Genomic DNA, 22,215 nt, shown 5'->3' on the forward strand with positions numbered 1-22,215 from the left:
TATTTTTTACAATATGTGTTCAGAGAACACATATAATGTAGTGAATAAACAAGCCACAGACCAGGTGAATGATGTTTTAAAGGTCCACTATTTTATTAATTTATTTCAACCCATTAGTACTTCAGGAAAGAAAGAACATATAATGGGTGAATAATTGTTTTCATCTTCAGGTGTCATATAAACATATTTAGCAGAAGATCTCTATGGAAACAGTTTCCTAAGAGAAAACACTACTAGGCATTTGTGGTTTCATGAGCTGTTTACAAGTTGTTGTGAGACGAATACAGCTAACAAGGAGTCATATTCTAGCACTTTTTATTTAAAAGCAACCGTAAATTGAATTTCTTTCTAAATTGAGTTTCACTGGGTTTTAATTATTTTTTTAATTATTGTTTTGAAGACATTTAACCTACAAAGCAGTTATTTTTGCTAAAAAGAAACCACTGTTCCTCATCCAATGTTCTCATCCAAAACAGCCCATATTTATAGGGAGGTACACCCAGGAAAAAAAATATTCAGTGTTGACACAAAGATAAGAGAGCACTTACCAACTCAGGGTCCTTGCTTGGAAAATCCAGATCAAGCATACCCGTTCAATCCTTCTTGTGAGTTACAATCCAAGTTTTTGCATTCATTTAGTCTCATTTGCATCCTAATTAGTCTCAGCCTAATTAAGGCAGGTTGCTTTATTCCATGTATCTGGTTAAATATAAACAGAACTAAGGTGAACTTTCCAATCCTTTAACTAATGGAAGATACATGGAACCAAGCTTCCAGCACAGTGTGTTAAAATATGTCATGTGTACTAATTAAATTACAGAATTTAAAAAAAAACATTAAAAAAAAATCTATGTGCACACCCTCAATTCGTGTTTTCTGTGGCCTATGTTCTACTTTGCAGGCTGAGGCATAGCTTTAAGAAGATTTATAATCCCAGTTTCACAGCAGAGATCTTACCAGGACTGGACACCAGGTAATGCTGGTGCAGGCAGCAAACCGCTGCCCTGCAGTGAATAGGGGTATATGTGTGGAAGTGCTGTGTTCTCTTCTCATGAAGTTGCAAACAGAGGCTGCCATCAGGTAGGGGTGAATTTCAACTTCATTTTGAAGGCTCTCAACACAAAACTAACATTAAATACTGCAAAGAAATTTCTCTCCACACGAAGAGATCCTCTGAACAGATCACTGTACACTCTGGATCTTAGTTATGAATCTGACTGCAAACACGTTTAAGCTGAACTGTGAAGAAACTACTCTGAAATAAGAATATCCACACAGGAACCGTATTACTTTAAAAATGTTTCATGGGAAATCAACTTAACTTGCTTGTACAGGCAAAGACTGTGTCCTTCACAGGCATGTTGGCAGATACCACTGCAAGGAGGTAAAATCACTTCTTACATTGTTGCCCAGTCACAACAAAAACTAATCCTAATGATTTGTAGTTATAAAAAGCAGTGGAATATTAAAGGTATCATACAAGCCTCACCTAAGTGCTGACCTAAGCATGAAGAGGCAGGAAGCAAGCATGCACACACAGCAACGAGAAAGACCTTTCACTAGGGATATACAGTTGTACTTCACCAAATTAAAATTCTGTGCTGTCTTCCATTATGATCCACAATTCAGAGCTATTGTTCTACTTATGCTTTGTTATTGCGTCTGAAACAGTGTGGCCAGCGGGGCAAGGGCAGTGACCGTCCCCCTGCGCTCGGCACTGGTGAGGCCGCACCTCGGGTACCGAGTTCAGGTTTGGGCCCCTCGCTGCAAGAGGGACAGGGAGGTGCTGGAGCGTGTCCAGGGACGGGCAGCGAGGCTGGTGGGGGGTCTGGAGCACAAGTCTTGTCAGGGGCGGCTGAGGGAACCGGGGTGTTCAGCCTGGAGAGGAGGAGGCTTGGGGGGGCCTCATTGCTGCCTACAGCTGCCTGAGAGGGGGTTGTAGGCACGTGGGGGTCGGTCTCTCCTCCCAGGTAACAAGTGACAGGACAGGAAGAAAAGGCCTTTGTTGCATCAGGGGAGGTTTACATTGGATATTAGGAAAAATGTCTTCACTGAAAGGGTGATAAGCATTGGAACAGGCTGCCAAGGGAACTGGTGGCATTTACAAAACATGTAGATGTGGTGCTTTGCAACATGGTTTAGTGGTGGGCTTGGCAGTGCTAGGTTAACAGCTAGGCTTGATCTTAAAGATCTTTTCCAACCTGAACAGTTCCATGATTATGTTCTGCAAGAGGACAATGTGTCATCTTCCACCCTGAACAGCTGGAAACCTTGCAGGTAATTTCTGCACTTCTTGGGCATCCTCCTTCTCCTGCCATACTAACACCATTACTTCTATCACATATGGTAAAGTTTTCCAGCTGTAGAGAACCCAAGTAAAGATGCTGGCATTAGATGGGTCTTTCCTGTAACTTAAATCTGGTTCTGTTGAAGGCAGAAAGATTTTTACAGTTGATTTCAGTTAGGGGACAACTTAAACTTAAGAGCCCGTTCCTGCTTGTTGTGTAAGTTAGGGGAAAGGAACTGTAATTTTTGGAGTGACTTGTTCAGCCCAATGGCCACATCCTCAGGGCTGAAGTTAATTCATTTTTCATTAAAAATTCTCATAAGAGTGACTCCATAGGGGAAGCAATCTTTCCCAGTACAGGCATCATACAGGTGAAATAATTATTTTTGTATTCTGAGACTTAATGGCTATTGCTCCTTAGTACCACTCACAAAATGTGCTATTTCTATACTGACTGATAGATGCAGTTCCTGCTGCTGTTCTCTTTATTAAGCTTCAGAAAGTTATTAACAGTAGGAAGCAGAAAAGAAAGAACACCATTAGATAAGAAAGTTCATGTTAAAAAGTGATGGAAAGTACTTCACCAAAAGTGTGGATCTAAGCCACAAACTTTAATGTGGTAATAAAAAATAGTAAGAAAGAAAACAAATGTGTGTGAACAATTATTTTACATGAAATCGCATAAAGAATTAATCATACCAGATTACCATTGCAGCAGCATAGAATTTGTGTACAGTAGGCTAACAGTTGAAATCTGTAATTATTACGTATACGTACACCTGAATATATGTTTTACTATAACAGACAGTACTTAATAAATCTTCCCAAAATTCTTGCAGCTATAATTTCTGTTTTATTTTTTACGGAAATATTTTTATATTTTCAGCCAACATTTTCAGGTTTTGATTCTCAGTACCGAGCCATTTAGTAATATCTCTGACTCTCAATAGCAGTATGAAAATTTATACTAGCTGGTGATCCAGTCATCAACTTCCAGACAAACACAATACCTTTAATTTATTCTTCTTCAGAATATTATATCATACACACATATATATTTCAAATTATTTTGCTGAAGGAGAGAAGCTCCTATCCATCATAATCAAAGCAGCTATAACATGAAAAATGACTGCTTCACAGCACAAATATTATTTCTGCTTTCTAATACTCATGCAGATTTTTAGTTTCATGATTTATTTGCACCACAGTGAAATATCCAACTTAGTTCAAAGCTAATGATATGTAAAGTACTAACCTTGACAGCTGAACAAGATGTTTATATTAAAAAAATGAGGAATGAGTAAAGGAAGAAAGGGCAGAGGTGCTGACAGACACATCCATGATTCCTAGGAAAACATACTTGAAGGCGGCACATCACAGCACTTCTACGCAACCAGGGTCTTACAGCCCAAGCCACACCTGACCAGCTGTTCTGCACTAACTCTCTACACGGGCACTCTTGTACTAGAAGAGGAGTGACTTTTACATCTGAAGCTTAACTCACTTTCAAAGAAGACTAAAAACAATAGCCTGGCTCAAGGTAAGTTGCTACCTTTCGCATACTATTTTCTTGCACTAGAAAATTCTTAGTCACCTAACTCCATCCCTTTCCAAAACAGACTACTGGTGACCGTCTCCTCTTTCACTTGAAAGCGGTTCAGCAGCCTAGTCCCCTGTGGGTACTGATGTACCCATGTCGTATGATTTGATATTTGACCAAGTCTTACATTCATCTTAGTATTTTCTGAACAATTAGCAAACAAGGAAAACAAACAGGAAGATCCTGTTTGGAAACCCCTCACTTTGAAGGCATGACAAAAGCTACCTCACTGCAGCCATTGCAACCAAATGACTCGTTCTATGACTGGAGAGCAGAGCAGCACACAGTATTCATAGGGGAGCCCTTTGATCCCGAGAGTATCATTTACCTGTGTTACGGGTCATTTAATTATTTGTCTTCTCAGCCAATATCCTTTGATGTAACAAATTCAGGATGCTAGTGCTCTGGCATATGGAGAAGTAATTAATTCCAGCAATAACATCTTCAAAGATGACATTGCAATAGAACACAGAAGAAAAAGCTGCAAAAAAAGGAAGAGGTTAGACATAAATAGTATACCTGTAATTCAGTTCAGAACCAAACTCTGTATGTTAGTCTGAGTTATTTGGAAGAGTTAGCTATGCAGTATAGCCTTTTTCTTTGTTTTCTATGACACATGTAAAGCTTGTTTTTATTAAAATATAATTGACAGGTGTAAATTCATGGGACTATATGTTTACAAATTCTAAAGAAAGTTCATATTAAAGTGCTAAAAGTAGCATTCACTTGTTTTTTTAAATGAAAGAATTTAGGACGTATTCTCATTCCTTTCCTATTAACCCTCAAAGTACAGTGACATTGAAGCTATGCAACACACATGTCATTATCTTGAACTTCATAAACTGTACAATTTTTTAAGGTTCATCAAGGCAGACCAATCATAAAATGGGTATTCTGTAAAAATAAAAAAGTATACACCCTTTCTGGGCTTTTCTTGTCCCTTTCTATAATGTATCTAGGCTCCTTCTTGTTTTCTATGTTTCTCTCAGGTTCACTCTTGAGGTGCCCAAGACTCTGAGGAAATATTCCCACTTTTATCCTTAAATCCCAAGAACCAGACTGAAAAAATTCAGACTCAGAAGACTGTGGTTACACCTGCGTGAGCAAGTAGCACAGCCCCACTAGAGAAGGCTCGTAGAGCAAACCAGCCAGTGCCGAGAACACAACATCCACCACGTGTGTTTCAGGTGCATTTACTCAGACTAGTTGACACCAGCTTCTGTGGACTGAATGCACAGTAATAGTTGGACTTCATCTGTTGTACTATCTTCGATTCATAATTAGTTCAAAAATAATCCAGTTTGCCATTTCTGATACTGCTTCATCACATGACATGAAGTAAAGCACGGTAAATGGGAATGATTGGGGTATTCGCTTTAAAAGACCACTCCTGATATAAACCCCAAGCTCAGCAGGCAGCTGGACAGTCTATGATTTCATGAATGTACATAGTGTAGCTGCACAAAAACTTGAAGTTTAATAAGCTTACCTGCTTTGTTAGAATTCAGGCAAAGTACTCGGCCCTAAAATTTGACATTTTACTCTGTTTCACATACTCTGACTCTAAAGAATTGAGTTCAAATTAGGCCTGGTATAAGTCATGCTGAAAGATTAAAAGGTCTGTTTGCATATTCCTTTTGGGCTGTTACTGTGAATTTAGTCTTTAAGATTACTCTTTGATGTATCTTTTCTATTTGTTTTTTAATCTATCCATTACCTTCTTCATAGGAGCGCTCTACAAAGAAGTAATATATCAGATCCAAAGGTATGATCTCTTCAGCTGGGTGAAACAGATGAACTTGATAAGAAAAGCATGCAAAACCTGACATTTTTTTCTGGGTGGCAGGGTTTGTTGGCAAGAAATTGTCTTTATTTCTACCCATGTTTGCTCATTTCTATAATGAGATGATGACTGTAGTAAAGGCCATAATACCACAAAAAAGCATAGAAAGTTTTGAACTGTACATCAAATAAATGTCCTTATCATATTCGTAATTTTATCTGTTTTATTACATGTACCATTTAACTCTTCATTAATGTGAAAACTGCATAAAATGTTAGCAATTTACACTTGGATGCAAGCCCAAAGTAATAATTGAAATTATAATTGATGAAAACACAGTTCAACTGTTGGCTGTATGCCTCCGCGTATTTTTTTCTCAAGCAAAAGATTATTTGGAGTGAAATACTATGTCTTCAGAACACTATAATGCTCCAGAAGAGCTGCACATCCACTGGTGAGAGGGGCGTAAAGAAATGCTTAGAGAGATGGAAGATGTTCACCTGCTCTGCTTTCCTCAGATACCCTGGGGAAGCAGGGAAGCAATGGGTACATAGCGCACAGCTCCCATGGGACTCTGCCAGCCCATCACAGCAGCACCTGCCTGAGCCCCATCCACAGGCTGATGTAATGAGCAGCCACTCAGGATGGCATAGCCATCATGAAACCTCCTCATCAACCTGCCCTGCTCTCGACAGATGGAGGAGGTCACAGCCTTGGGAGGAGTTATTTGCAGATTTTCCCTCTCTGTTCTTAATTTCATTTTTTATTTTGAAGGGAATCCGAGTGGTGTTATTTACAGCCCTGTTAAGTAAGATTAGCAGAACTGAAGTACAATAACAGTTATAAATTTTATGACGTTATTGCTCCAGGCCTAAAGAGATGAAAATACAGTGTTAATGAAACAGTATTGTGGTGTCTGCTTTCAAGTTATGGCAAGGAACGTGAAGGTAAGAAAAACATATTTACAAAGGTATTAAAGGTCTATGATATGGATAGGTGCTTTTGGGTACCCAGTAATTCTCTTCCTGCCACCTCCTACTCTTCCTCTTTCTCTTCTTCCTCATTCTCATCCCCTTCCACCTCTTATTCCTCCTCCTCCTCCTCTCCTTAACACCCAGTTAATCAACAAGAATGGCACTAAAAGTGCACATACCACATATAATAAGCACAATAGCAGAAAAAACCCAGAAAGCCTTGTATTGCAACTGCAACAATTGCAGGCTTCGTTTGGAAATGCTGCAGGCATATTCATCATCAACTGACAGATTCATTGAGCTTTTAGAAAACAGGCTAAAAATTAGCACAAAGACATAGTTATACAGGGGACAGGACAGTGATCTTAGGTCTCCACTTGTTTTGCAGTAGCTGGAAGGAGAAGAAAAGATGAGACCAGCTATTATGAAGTAGGGCAAACCAGTCATTTTTGTCATCTTTTGTGCCTTGTTATTGAAGACTAGGAACAAGTGGAAAAGGCAATTTTCAGATGCAGCATTCCTTGGTTGATATTAAGACGATTACTGAAGAAAGATCACATATGAATGCACATTTTAATGTCAATAGTCAACACAAAAAACCGTTGAAACACCTTCTCAACCAAGCTTGATTAATGGCTAAAATCTGAGCAAACAAATGTTCTGAATAGACAACCATTTCATTTGATGTGCAATCACTGCCCCTTACTGGGGAATGACCCTGCAAATTTATTGCCTTTATAAGGCTTCAGTAAACATTTTATATTATTAACCATTACTCCTAGTCATAAGTTTTACAACTGTATAAACCAAGAAAATAAAAATACTATTGTTTTAAAGAAACAAAATCGTGACTTTCTTCTGCAAAGAGGAAGCAATCAACAAGGATGTATTATTTAAGATTTTCATTATTTCCAGAGCTGATATGAAAGACCAGTGTTTTTAAGTATGTTATGTATTTAATGCAAAATGTTTATTTTACTTTACCAAAATATTTATGAAATTGTACATAATTTTCTCATCCTTTAATTACCGCTCCATCCCTGCAAATGTATTTTTTAGAACCCTGTAGTAAGAAGTAAGGATTACCTTGCCATTCTTTTAATTATTGTATGCAAGTTTTATCATTTTGAGACCATTTTTCTGCTTAACCATGGTATTTGAAACAAAGCTTTCTCTACAGCAAATATATGTTTTTTCGATGCTACATGTTTTTACCATGCTAGAAAGCATCAAGCACTTCTTAAAATTACTCATTACCACTTGTTTCAGAATATCGCTGTTAGCATCGTAAAGTGCTGAACCAATTACACCTGCATATGCAGAAATCCCTTTTAAGACCTGAAGCCTTCAGTCAGATACATTTGTAGCCGTAGTTTTCACAGCTAACTATCTCAAACCCGGTCATAGCACCTAGGAGCATCTATGAATCACCAACTTTCTGCAAGAATTAATTCCATAGGCATTGCAGCACAAGCAAGCTATCAGGCTGTAACAAGGCTTTTACTGTCAGTCAGATTCTGCTGTCCAGCTGTTTCTCCTTCCTCCAAAGGTCAGACCACCCCACACCCCCTCCATCCAACCCCCTCTCCCACCACCCTCAGGGCTATTTAACCACTTAGCAGGAACGAGCTACAGCTGCACATTGTCCATATCAACCAACCCACACCTCTGAGGCAAGGCCACAGCTGCACGTTATCAATGCTGATAGGATGCCTACACATCAGGAAAATGTTTTCCTATTTTTACATCATCTTTTTCTGTTTTCTGCCCCTGCCTCCGAAGAGCGTTCAGACTTTTTACATCCTTGAGTTTACATTAATTGTATAGCTTAAATGATAGTAACACTGCCTCTCTCATTTAGAATCCAAACTGAAAGTGAAAGAGTGCAGATAATTTTTTTTTTGGTTGGTTGGTTTTTTTACACAAAAATACAACAACCAAACGTGAGCTGTAGAGTGGTTATAACTACTGTATTATTAAAATATTTCAAATTGTTACAAATTATATCTGTTTCATTTATGGGTTAGAAGAAAATGTCTTGACATTTAAGTAACTGGCTTTCATCCAGAATTTATTTGATTTTAAATCATCTTTGAGTTTAAACACTTTTTGGTTATAGATTTAAAAGCAAAAAGTCAAGGACTGACCTAACTTCAAAACAAAAACTTCAGAAGTTGGCTCTTCCTGAACATTCTTTAAACTCCCCTCCTACCTGACAGTTACAACACTGCTCACCTTTGAATGATAACACATGAGCTTAAAGAATGAACACCAAATGAAGTAAAAATATCTGCACAGCCACATGCCAAAACTGGCACAAACGTGGAGGTTTGATTTACTTCTTTCAGGACCCTGTAGCTGTCAGTGGAGGTGGCATAAGCTGCTGTCCCTGTAGCTGCTGTGGCCTTGGCATGTTCAAACTGAGTTTGGAAAATGGTAAGAAAAAAAGGGCATGGCTAGGAAAACAGAGTCTCGAAGGAGGATGAGAGTTGGAGACAAAATGAGGTAGAGAGGAATTACAGAACTAAAAGGCAAATATAAAAAGAATTATGGACAGAGGGATTAGGGAAGGAAAAAATACAGGATTAAGAGAAAGCAGAAAAGCAAGCAAGAAAGAGGGTTTGGACACAATGTTTTTTTACTCAACTGTTTATCCTTTTTATCAGTAGTTACTCATGATCTTGTAGTAAAGAAGGAGTCATTATATTGAAGCTCTTTTAATCATTTAGTACATGAACTACCTCTCTTCATTGCATCACTTAAATGACCCTCAGGTGTTTAAGACTTCCTTTTCTTTCCAACTTGGCTCTTTGCCTCTCTAGGTTCTTAGACTTTTTTTTTTTTTTAAGTCTTCAATGAATGCTTTTGTACTACCATTCTTGGCTAAATAGTTTCTCATAAACACATGCAACAGGAAAATTTTATGCTTCTTTGGTTTGCTTTTCATAAGTTTTAACCAGGCATAACACTTCCTTGACAGTGGTGCCACTATTTTTGCCACCATCAGTACTGAAGAAAGCACAACTGGCAAGCAAAATAGCCTTCTTTTTGTCATATGAACAAAAACAAGCTCAGCAAGTCCAAGAACACAAACTCAGCAACACTAAAAAAGATAAAAGAAATTCTAACAGAGAAAAAAATCACTATCAAAAACTGAGAAAGAAGGAGATATGATATCCCACTTGGTTAAAAGGCAACTGATGTTCCTGCATGCTCAGGAAACCCCAATGTAGATGTTAGCATCCATCGCTGCTCTTTGATAGCACAGTAAGCTCAGTGCTTGAAGAACATACAACATGACCTCATTCTTTAGAGCTCATCAAATTCTCTACTTTTTTTCCCCCACCCCCTGTTTTTAGCAAAAAAAAAAAACAAACAAAAAACCTGTCTACAGGTGATTTAGGTATCTCCTTTCATCAAAGTATCAATTTCTTTATCTTTTGCATTCATAACATGGATTCATACTACACTTCTCTTCTTCCTCTCAAATATCTTCCACAGACTTTGAGTGGTAGAAGACATAAAAAGTGCAATGGGAATAAGAATGGCATTTCTCAACTAGTTTTCTTACAGTATGTGTCTTTATCGATGTCCTTTTATTGGGAAAGAAGTTGTCCATGCCTCCTGTTGTGAGCAATTCATATTCATGTGTTGTTTGCTTTTAAAGTATTTCTTTTGTTCAGGTGGATATCTAAAAAGCAGTATTATTTCAGGGCATTTTGGTGACAGGTGGCCCCACTGCTGAAAGTGTTGGTGTGTATTTGCTTAGCTGAACTGGCTGTAGATGACAGTTACACCGAATAGCCCCCTCTTCCCTCAGAAAGCGGTGAAGGCTCATGCAACCTGCCATACAACTTTTTGAATTTAGGCTCCTCTCTCACTGCTTCTCATACCATTACCAAATAGGAAGGTGACCACCAGAAAGGTGCATGGACCTTAATGGGTTTTCCCCAAGAACCTGTGTCACTTGTTTGACGAGATCATACAATGCCTCCTCAGCTTTTCCAGTTAATGGAATTAGGACTGGTCAAAACCATGCAAAGGAGGCCAGACCAGTACCTGCAGATTCACACTGGAAGTTCTCATACAGCAAAGCTGTTAAGCAAGTGTTTAAATGGATCCCTCTTCAGCAACCAGCCCTTGAATATATGCCTTAAAGCCTTACGGAGCAATGATGGCTCACTGAAACGAGCTGGACAGTTCCCTAGTGACAATGACAATATTGCACCTGTATTGAAATTATGGTGGTTTCCAGCAGTCTTAGATTCTGAGTGGTTAACTTTTTTGGCTGAAAATTTCTTCCCACATTTAGACTCTTTTTGATATATCCTTATCTTTCATCTGCTACTGTTCTTTTGCCCGAATGGCTTGCCTGTATGGAACATTAAAAAAAAAAAAAAACAACAACAAACCAATCCCCCAAAAAAGTTCAGTGGGTTGCAAAATAAAGAAAATGCAATTATATAAAAATTATATAAAAAATTGTAATACAATGGCTGTTACCAAAAACTGATGTAGGTTGCCTACAGTGACAAAACAAGTTCAGTGCTTGAGTGAGATACCTTTGAAAATGTATAAATTTTACTTTTAGCCAAGTTCTGACTTCCCTTTGCTAAGAACAGAAAGTTGTTTTAAACAATGTCCAGTTTCAACAATTCAGTTCAACTGGGCATTGATTTGTGAACCTAATGAGATTTTAAGGGTTGCTTTTAAGACATCAAACCAAATTTTTGAGTATGTTGAACTGTAACTTCTAATTTTAGCAGATCAAGAATTTCCAAATAAAGACATTGTCTTCATACATATTGACAAAGTATATATATAAGCCTTGTTCATGGGAATTATTAACAATATAATAAAGAGGTATCTAAGACAGAATTGCAGTGCTCCATAAAAAAAGGAAACAAAAAAATTAGCATGTTTTGCCTCAAGTGTCTTCAGTAACCTGGGTGATTAGAATGTAGTAACTCATGACCAAGCAGTAACAAAAAAATGGGTCAAACTAGAATTCTGCCCTTGATCCTCTAGCTTATTCTGGTGTGCATAGCCTTGGAATTGTAGTTTCACAGATTAGAATGACTATATTCTCTCTACAGTTGACTTTTTTTTATGGCTGGGGACCTCTAACCGGCTGCCTGTGATAAGCCAGCCTTTCCAACACCTTCCGTAGCCCGCTGTGGTGCTGCTCACCTTGCCACCACGGAGAGGGTCAGTGCTTATCAGTTGTCTCCAGCATAACTGGGTGCTACAAGATGACCCTACAGCTCAGTCCTGCCAAAGTCCTTCCCCTTCCCAAAGGATCCTAATACAGTTCATCTACTGTTTCTGTCCTTTGTTTTTCAGCATTCCCAACATCTTTTGTTTGCAAACCGCAAGCTGAAAAAATGAGCTTTCTGTGTTAAAGACCACCACTGCTGGACTGTAACTCTGGTTATGCCCAGCTATTCCAGAGCACATGGGCACAGCTTATTTTGAAATGCCAGTTCCACTTCTGTTCTGCCCTTCAGGGATGTTCCAAAGCTTAACAGCTTAGGAACGAAGATGTTAAGAGGTCTCTGAACCACCATTTCAAGATGCTAATACACTCAGGAAGACATTGCAGCATCATTCAACTCGCAGCACACTAAAGTTCAGAGATGGCCTAAAGCTGTGTGTTTAAACATTTTTCATCTCCTTAAAATATTCTAATCATTATACTCATGTATAATGTATTTCAGACTGACATTAGAAATGCTTTTCTTTCATGTGTCACTGATAAGTATTTCTTTGACTCCTCAAGCACATGTGAAAAAGTTCAGAACTACTTGATTCAAGAAATTCAGACTGTATATCCATTCCTGTGATGGCAAGCTTCTGTCCTGCTTTTGTACTGACCAGATTCAAGTACCTCTATATTAATCTGTGTTCTCCAATACATATCAGTTGTGCAGAGTAGCATCCAGAACATTTCAGGCACATCTCCAGTGACATAAAATATAGAAGAGACAGAATGCAGTAATATATATATATATATTTTCTAGTTTGTGTAACCTGAAGTCCAGACAACTGTAAAGACAATTCGTTCTCACAAAAATTTTTTTTCTTATCTGCCAGCCACCATAAAAAAAAAGATGTTTAGACTGAAAAAGAAAATCTAAAATTTAAAATATCCACTCAATCACACATAGAACAGCTCACGACACAGCTACAAATTCCTACCCTTCTTGAAAAATAGTTTTGGAGAAAGCATTTCACCTGTTGGTAATGGGCAATGATTACAGGGCTGCTTTACATAGGAGTTTTCCCCATAATTTTTAATATCTCAGGTACTTAGAAACCATCTTGCAAGAGCTGTTTGGAAAGCTGTTCAGCAGATGCTGCTAAAATTTACCAATGCCTAAATTTTACTGCTGTATTTTATTTTGATTGACAGTGTAGCTTTTTATCAGTATCGCTCCACTACAGACAAAGAAACAGTGACATCAATAGAAAATACCTTCCTAGTGATAAAGCGCAGCCACATTCGAAGGCTCGCAATGCTCTTCAGCATGATGTTCTGGAGGAGACAGGGCAAACTGGCAGCAGCTGGGAAAGGGTTGCAGGGTAGGATGTGATCTCTGCAGCTACAAGCACGTTTGCCCTGTGCTGTGGAACACCCCGCAGAAGCACCCAAACCCGATCTGATAAAGCAAGCTCCTGAACTACAAGTCGCGGGAGCATGTTGGCACGGGTGTGTGCAGGGTTTATTACCCTGAAAGCAGAGCCTGTATAACCCATGCTCTGCTGCGTTCAGGGTGCTGCCCTGTGTTGTGCGGAGGAAAAAAGGAGAGCCAGCACCAGCTGTTACAGCACCGTCAGGGAGCTGTTTAGAAAGGGGCTGGGGGGGGGGGGGGGGGGGGGGGGGGGGACTGAAAAAAGAGGGAAAAAATGAGACAGAAGAGAGTGCCTTGTGTAAAAAACCAGTAAAACAAGAGACACAAATTAGAGATACTATCTGTTCGAGAGAGGATGCAGTGATCTGGAAGCCAGGGAGATTTGACCACCCTTACCTCTTTTCCTGAGGACGCTTCAAGCCTGTTGTAAGTAGCCCCCAATGAACTGGATTGTCCAGGTTTTGGCTGGGATATCGTTCATTTTCTTTTCCTAGCGGCTGGTACGGTGCTGTCTTTTGGATTCAGGATGAGAATGATGTTGGTGACACACTGCTGGTTTAGTTGTTGCTGAGCGGGGCTTACTCTAAATCAAGGGCTTCAGTTCCCCGTGCCCTGCCGGGGAGGGGGTGCACAAGAAGCAGGGAGGGAGCAGAGCCAGGACAGACCCCAGCCAGCCAGAGGGCTATCTGTAGCCATCACCGGGGGTGGCTGGGGGCTGCCAGTCGCTGCTTGGGGAGTGGCTGGGCATGGGTCAGCAGGTGCTGAGCGTTTGCATTGTGCGTCACCTGTCTTCCTTGGGGTTTATTGCTCTTTTTTTTTGTCATCTCGCTTTTCATTACTACTATATATTAATATTTTTATTATTACTATTTTTTTTTCAATTATTAAATGGTTCCTATCTAAACCCATGGGGTTTACCTTTTTTCCTGACTCTCCTGCCCCTCCCCCCATGGGATGGGCAGAGTGGGTGAGCAGCCGCGTGGCAGGCATTGCCAGCTGTGGCTAAACCAGGTCAACCTGGGCAGCCAGACACATGTGCCTTGGCCGCATCCAGCCACACTAGTCCTGGCAGCTGCCTCTCTGTAATCTCATTTACTTGTAGATAAGCAATGCATCTAATTAGAAAAGTTAGGAGCCATATTACAATACACAGTAATAAAATATTAAGCTGAGAAGTACTAAGCTGCTAATATCATCAGGAAGTTTGACCTCGCTATGAGTTCTTGTTCTGAATGAGGTTTCATTACAGTATAAAAATCTCCTCACCTGTCTTTGCTAGGGCTTCTGTAATTGCTACACCAGAGTAAACATGCCCCTGATGGTCACTGAATGTATTCAGGCACTGTGTTTTTTAAATATACATAAAACTAATGATAACCACTTTCCATCTTTTTGCTTCTGTTTGTTTTAGAAAATGCCAAACAAACTGTTTGAGCTTTCAGAGTTATAACTCATGCTGTTTGAAACAAACTGTCATTTGCAAAACACAACGATCTAGTTTTACTGCATTTTTTCATACAAAACTGATTGAGAAGGTAGAGAATCAACAGAATAAACAGACTGCTGGTCACTGCCTTTTAAACTACTGATATGAGTTCACTGTCTGTCTCTTCCCTCTACTGTTTCTTACATTGATATTAGAAAAAGATTAGGATTTTGGAAAGGATGATACCTTTTATTAGGCTGATAGTTCTAAGTGGGAGAAACAGACAAGCTTTAGGACAGGTTTGAAACAGAAGCCACAGGTTGAGTACAATTTCCTTTAAGCTTATATTAATTATATTAATAAATTATGCGATCCAAGGGAATAAAAAAAAAAGTTGGAAAACTTAGAACAAAAAGGAGTATTAGTAAGTGGAGAGTTTAAGACCTTTAGTTCTTGTGGGACAGAGGCTAAAATGCAAAACTGTTAGGTGATGGTAAAACATATGGGGGAAATGCAAAGTACTATAAAAACTATAAAAGTACTATAAAAACAATGCCTCTGCTGCATTCCTGATACACAACACTTTGGTTTCTATCTCAGCCCTGAAGCAGCTCTTGTGCACCTCAGAAGTCATCAGTTTTTCTCAAAGAATGGATTGATCTCATGAGAGATCCTTTTCCCTGTAAATTGTGCCCTGGATCACCCCCAGCCACGACAGCGATGTGGTTGTGCCGTGGCTTGTGGTGGGTTTCAGCTGTTTCTGGTGCACAGAGCACCAGGCGGTGCCCCCCCCCCCCCCCCCCCCCCAGGCTGCCTGGCTGCTCTGCTGCCACTGTAACTAACAGTGGTCCATCACCTCCCCCCCACTGCCTAGGGGGCTTCCAGACCCAGCATAAAAAAAAAAAAATCCCTGGTGAGCAGGGACTAGATGAGCCAGTGCTGTTAGGAGGTACAGTTGTTACAAAATCTGTTACATCTTCCAAAAAACCCCAAATTTCTGAGTTTGTATAGCCAAGGGCCAGCAAATCAAAGCCTAAACAAGTGCAAAATACATGGAGGTGCATAAATAAGTAGCCATAAGGTGTTATGAGAAAACATTAAATCATCCATTATTGTTATAAAAAGGAGCAGTGACAATTTACAGCAGGATCTAAACAAATTAAGTCAGCACAGCTCCTATGCATAAACAAGGATCACAGCAAATTAACATTCTCCGGTTGTGTGTGAGCAATTAAAACAAACTGAAGAAGTACTGTAGCAAACTTATTTTCAAAAAGTGATTGAGAAAAAGAAATCAAAGGCCTCCTTTTTTTCAATAAATCTTAATGAGAATTAGAACTTAACTACTTAATTAGGTTTGGGGTGGTTTTTTCCTTAATAAAAGACTTGCTGCTTTTATGTGTTTTGTGTGTTAGATGATCTGCTTTAATGTTTTTATTTCTTCTTAACTTTCCATTTACACAGGAATATCAAATTTTCACTTAGGTTTACTTTTTTGGGTGTAGCTCACCTCTGGCAGCTTTTTGATGATTCAGAAAAGAGTATTGGAAAGGTCTTTTGCTATGTTTGTTAACGGGTAGATGTTCAGAGGGCAATTTAACATACTAATGTTAAATCTCTCTTAACAAAAAATAAATGTACACGTTTTGAATTGAAAATAGTTGTGTTTGATTAACCGAGGTACTCTCCTCAGTATGCAACACTGGGATCCCCCACTTTTGTCAAAGATAATTCTAGGCAGAGGAGTGACTGTGGAATGCCAAAACAAGTGGATACCTCAGTTCTTTCAGTTCTTCACAAAAATAGAGCAAAAACCACATTTTTATTTGGACAGCCTTTGTCTCCATACAGGAAGACTGTTAGACTGATCTAAGCAAAATAAAAATTCAAAGACTATAGCTAGTTTGGGGAAGAATAGTTCCAAAGTAGTAGGAATTGAACCTACTCTTTACCTTTACACAAACCTAAAAATATACAAAGAAATGTAAATGTTTCCAAAAAACTCTTACATGTTTTTAGAAGGGATATAATTGTCTAATATTTTTTATATTGATAATTGTCTATAACTACTATAACAGCTATAAACACAGTCAAGGCCTTTCAAAGCCTACTCTGTTAAAAACAGTAGGGTTTTGTTTATAATTACCCTACCAAGCTTTTTCTCCGTATTTCTTTTCTATGAAACACCACTTCTTTTTAATACCAGAAAACACAGGTGTCAGCTTGCACTGACTTTGAAAATGAAGATGTTTGCTATACAGGCAATTAATCTATTAATGCTAAACCATGCTATTTTACCAAAGGGTGGTTAGAAGGAGAGAATATCACTGTCTCTCAGCATCAAAAAATCCATTCTGAAAGGGACATTCTTCATCTTGTTTCTAAGACACATAGTCCCATAAAGCCAAGATTTATAAGGTTGTATAAATTATGTATAGATGTCAATGAGACAAAAGCAGTCTGTCAGCATTGGGGTGTGCTTTCCATTGCTTAACAGAAAAGAAAGGAGCATGCAGTTTTCAAAGGGTCTCCTTTAATCACCTGGAAACACCTACAGGATAAACTGAAAGCAGAAGCAAAGTTATGAAGCTGCCTGAATATATCCCTTCAGGCAGGGCGGCAGGCGGGGGGTGTCAAGAAACGAATTAGAGCTTTGCTGTGAAAATCTGCAATCTGTAACAAACTGGATCTTAGATGTCAAGTTGATGGGCGAAAAACCACGTCATCTTGCAGAAGATTCTTTTTAATCTTACAAGTATAAAATAGACCGTGCATTTATTGTTAAAAATCACAATCTCCTAAGGATTCTACGCGTTCCTTCAGTTAAAGGGACAGCCAATGAGTACATGATCTGTCTCACATTTGATTCATTTTCTGCTTTTGCTGGCCTTTCTATATGAACAAGGGAGCTACAAACAACCAAAACATATGAAAACTATCATAAAAACCCTGATCAAATTATTACAAGGATTTAGCTTCATCTTATCCTTGAGGTCTGCACTACACCATGGCTGGTACTGTGTGTGGGATTATACTTACATATTGAAATAAAAGTTGCTGGGATTTTTCTTTTAAATTATTTTGTTGGGAAAAAAGCATTTTTAAGTGGACAGAAATTTTCTTAAGTTTGGATTAAAACAAAATAAAACACTTTCTGCATCTTCATCAACAGATAAAATCTTAGTTTTAACAAATTCTATGACAAAAGGACCCTACCCTGAAGACAGGGGCTTTTTTTTTTCTTTATGAAAGATCAACAAAAAACCCAAACTCAAAACCCAACACAAAACCAAAACACATTCCTAGAATAATTCCAGAGCAAGATGTTTGACTTCAGGTTTAGGTTTTGTATACCTAATAATACCATTAGTGTATCATTATGATAAAGCTGATAATATTACTAAATATGGGTCTGACATCAGTGAAGGGAAGGTCCCTTCTGAGTAGCAATTATATTTTCTGTAAGTGGAATCCTGAACAAACTGAAAGTCAGGCTACTTTTCTTTTTTCAGCCTCATTGAGTTGAGATCAATCTTTTCTGTCTTCACTCAAATAAAATATCCAGTGGTGTGTACGGATGCTAAACACAGGCTGGCTCCACCTGCCTCTTTCCAAGCTAATCCCTCTGTGAGATACCAGAAGTGGAAGAAATTTTGGGGAGTCAAATGCAAAGAATGGTCAGTTGATAAGACTATCTTTCAGGGGCAGTAAAGTAAAGACAGGATTTCCTGTTTGATAACAGAAGAGATAATGAACATCTGAATAAACTGATAACATTTCAAAAAAAATTCACGAAGATACTTTTCCTTTTCTGTGTTTTATACCAGTATTTCTTAGTGGTCTCTACCACTCGCTAGGAGACACACCTCATACAAATGTCCAAATAACTCACATTTTTAGTTCTGCTAGTTTGCCTAATAATAAAAATTTGTTCAGCAGTTTTCCAGTGCAAACTGCAAAGACTTTGAGATCTTCTCCCTTACTTAGAATTAAATACTTCAGAAGATATGTTTCCTATAAATTACCTTGTTAAAGAAAGTACTTTTCTTTCATGAATTTCTACTTACCATGCCATTCCAGTTAGCGGCCAATGCAATGTAGTTAATCCATCAATCCAAATTATATCAAAACGAAGAGGGAGAATCTGATGGGAATATAAACTGTTCCCTCTGAAATACTGGGCTGAATAGCTGGCTTTCAATTAAGCCTGACATCATAAGAAACATGCCTATTAGCCTAAAATCATTACTTTCATGGTTCTGCATGCATCGTCGGCTATAATGAGAATTTCTAGGCAAGGATAAAACACGCGTACATCGAATATATTTATGATTTCATGAGTGGCAATCAGATAGAAAACAACACTTTTCATAGAGGAAATCAGTTGCTGCTCACATACATTAATAAGCTGCAACTTAGCATACTGGATAAAGATGTTTTTCAAGCTTTCACCTCGTCATACTGAAATTTTCCCAACAAATACATATTTTTTCCACAACACCTTGTCCCAGCAAAGTATTTGTTCCTGTACATAATTTTAAGCAGACGAGCAGGCTTAGTGAAGCTGATGGATCTACTTACTGGCTTAAATATACAAATACACTCCAGCACACCACTGGATCTGTGCCTACAAGCTGCCAAGGATGCTTAGTACCTACAGAATTCACTGAGACACACAGGAATTGTACCTCTGGGGACCTCTCCCTATGTTACGACCTCATTTATAGGTTCTGATCAGTTGCCAAACATTTACTTAGCTGATAGCACACTACTAGTTAATGTGTAACAACTACAACAAACCCTGAAAATAATGTATTTCAACCAGCTAGCTGTAAATCAGTATGTTCTATTTAAAATCTCTATAAAAATTCTAGATAAAAAGCGTAGTCACCGTTCTACAAATATGAGACTATAAATCATTTAAGCTTAATTTAGAGTGTAATAAACCTCACCTTTCTATTTGGGTTCTTCTCAGCTCTTCCTAGATAAACCAAAGGAAAAAAAAATCTTTTTGCAATATAAATATGAACAATTCAATTATTACTGATACACACTGAGAGAATTATACAGTATTCTCTTTATTAATAAAACGTTAAAGCTAAGTTTGTTGTTGTTCAGATTCAAATAAAAGATGCTGGTTTTGGCTGGGGCAAAGTTGATTTTCATCCCAGTAGCTGGTGTGGGGCTGCGCTCTGGATTTGTGCTGGAAGCAGTGCTGGTGACACTGGGATGTTCCCTTGCTGCTGAGCAGCGCTGGCACAGAGCCGAGGGCTCTTCTGCCTCTCACCCCCCAGCGAGCAGGCTGGGGGGCACAGGGAGCTGGGGGGGCACAGCCGGGACAGCTGGACACAGCTGGCACAAGGGGTGTTCCAGAACATGTGGTGTCACGCTCAGGATATAAAGCTGGGGAAGAAGGAGGTGTGTGTGGGACACACTCAGAGTGACGGCGTTTCTCTTCCCAAGCCACTGCTCCAGTGACACAGCCCGGCTGTCCTGGGGGTGGCTGAGCACCTGCCTGCCCGTGGGGCGTGTGAATGAATGCCTTGCCTTGCTTCGCTTCTGCACACAGCTTTTGTTTTACCTGTTAAACTGTCTTTATCTCAACCCATGAGTTTTCACACACTTCTGATTCTCCCCCCCATCCCACCAGGAAGGAATGAGCGAGCAGCTGGGTGGTGCTTAGTTGCCTGCTGGGTTTAAACCATGACAAAAGTCCTAGTAAATACACATTAATCCTTTGAAAAACAGGACAAGGAATAGACAGCTTTTTGGTGCCTTCCAAAGATGACTGCACTCAATTTCTGTTTGAATTCTGAAACAGTTTTCATATGCCTACTACTATAAGTATTTAAAGTCATGAAACCCTGCTGTTGGTATGGAGAAACATATATTTCTCCATACATCATTATCATACAAGAATAGGTTATGGTCTATGTATTCTGCTACATGCCAGTGATGAACAGTAGATGAAAAGAATAAAAGCTGTAGCTGCTGACCTGCAAGTAGAATGCACTTACATTAATACATGATTATAGATAGCCCTCATATAATTTATTTAACTCTCTACGTATGCAGCATTTAATGTTGGTTAATCAGGATTAAATTAGTACCTATCCAGTGATGGCCTTAAATCAGTTAGCTCAGGAAGACGACCCCTGTCACCATGGCAGCATGGCGCTAAGAACAGGTTGTAAACACATCAGAGGACATGAGTAAGTACTCAGGAGCTATTTCACTATGACACCGCTGTGGTCAACTGAACTAGCACACATAAACCTGGTACGGGTAGTGTTATCACTGCAGTGATAACACAGTCTTGTGAAGAACACTTCTGAACTCATTCTATAAATTCATTCTTCATTGGAATTTTCAGTGGAAATACCATCCACAAGTTGCCCAAGCCACAGTCTGCAGGACTCAGTCTGCCAGGACAAACTGTGGAGCTTGTGCCCTGCTCCCGTTCCTCAGGTCACACATCACTTCCCACATCTTGTGAAAACGACACAACCGCAATACAACAGATGGGAAACCAAAGGTCTCCTCAGGAAAGACAGCAGAAGCAAGATGCTGCTGGCACAAAACCAAGTCATCCAGTTAGTATCCTCCATCCTGACCCTTTCTGAGAGTGAAGACAACTAGCAACAGGCTGCAAGGAATGCCAGGACAGTGGTGGCCCACATCTCTGGCCACCTGCTCTCAAAGCAGCTTGGAAGCCAAGAGGCACTTGCCTACGTCACGGGTAGTGCAGCACATGCAGAGAAGCCCAGTGCCTCCACGAGTCCATCCAGGAGGACATGGACTGGCAGACCTGAACCTCTGCAGACACACGACAGTGGAGTGCTGAGACCTCCCCAGGCTTTCAACGTTGGTCATTGCCAAAATCTACTGTAGACAAGGAGCGAGTCTGTGAGTGCCATCTGTACCCAAAAACACGAGACAGGTGTGTAAACACTTTGGGTTTCTTTCTTTCATTGTAAAAGCTGTAAAAGGGAAACAAAAATACTGCAAATAATTGCAGTCACATTGAATCCAAGCTCAAAGTTCTTGAAAAGACAGCTTTGCAAAGACGATGTTGTGTGATTCCATATTCAGTGGACCTTTGCTACAGTGTCCCTGTAGCAGTGGGACAACACAAGGGGGGTGGAGGGGGGGAAGGGTTACTAAGCCCCTGTGAGATACCTGGAGACTCACACAGCGCAGAAATGGCAAAACTACTGGCAGCTGCCTCTGCCACTTCACTGCCCACCCAACCTCCTTGACAGAAACAAGCCTGGACTCCTGTATCCCATTAATCCCTGTCTGTTGTCACGACAGCGTCCCAGAGGCTTTTAAAGCCAGGTTAACCTAAATCCAAGTAACACAGGGGCTAAAGCAGCCCAGCAGCTCTGGCAGCCAGCACACTGCACAGCTACCTCATGCCTGCTGTATTTGAGTGGGCTACGGACCGGCCAGGGGAAGCTGTCAGTATTTCATTTGCTCACTGTGTAAATGAAAGACTGTGTTTTACTATCTA

The 22,215-nt window shown here is 39.6% G+C and overlaps 1 long non-coding RNA gene across 1 annotated transcript in view; it reads right to left on the reverse strand.

The window, feature by feature from the left end:
* The window catches only part of LOC114010223 (uncharacterized), a 63,582-nt gene extending 43,702 nt beyond the window's left edge, over positions 1-19,880 (reverse strand). The window contains exons 1-3 of the long non-coding RNA XR_003551592.2: positions 19,655-19,880; positions 4,216-4,368; positions 549-699 (exon numbers count right to left, since the gene is read on the reverse strand). This is a non-coding gene — a long non-coding RNA (uncharacterized LOC114010223). The remainder of the gene's footprint in view (positions 1-548; positions 700-4,215; positions 4,369-19,654) is intronic.
* Positions 19,881-22,215: the final 2,335 nt, after the last annotated feature.

The sequence above is a fragment of the Falco peregrinus genome, chromosome 2, assembly GCF_023634155.1.
Source record: "Falco peregrinus isolate bFalPer1 chromosome 2, bFalPer1.pri, whole genome shotgun sequence".
NCBI classification, from domain to species: Eukaryota; Metazoa; Chordata; class Aves; order Falconiformes; family Falconidae; genus Falco; species Falco peregrinus.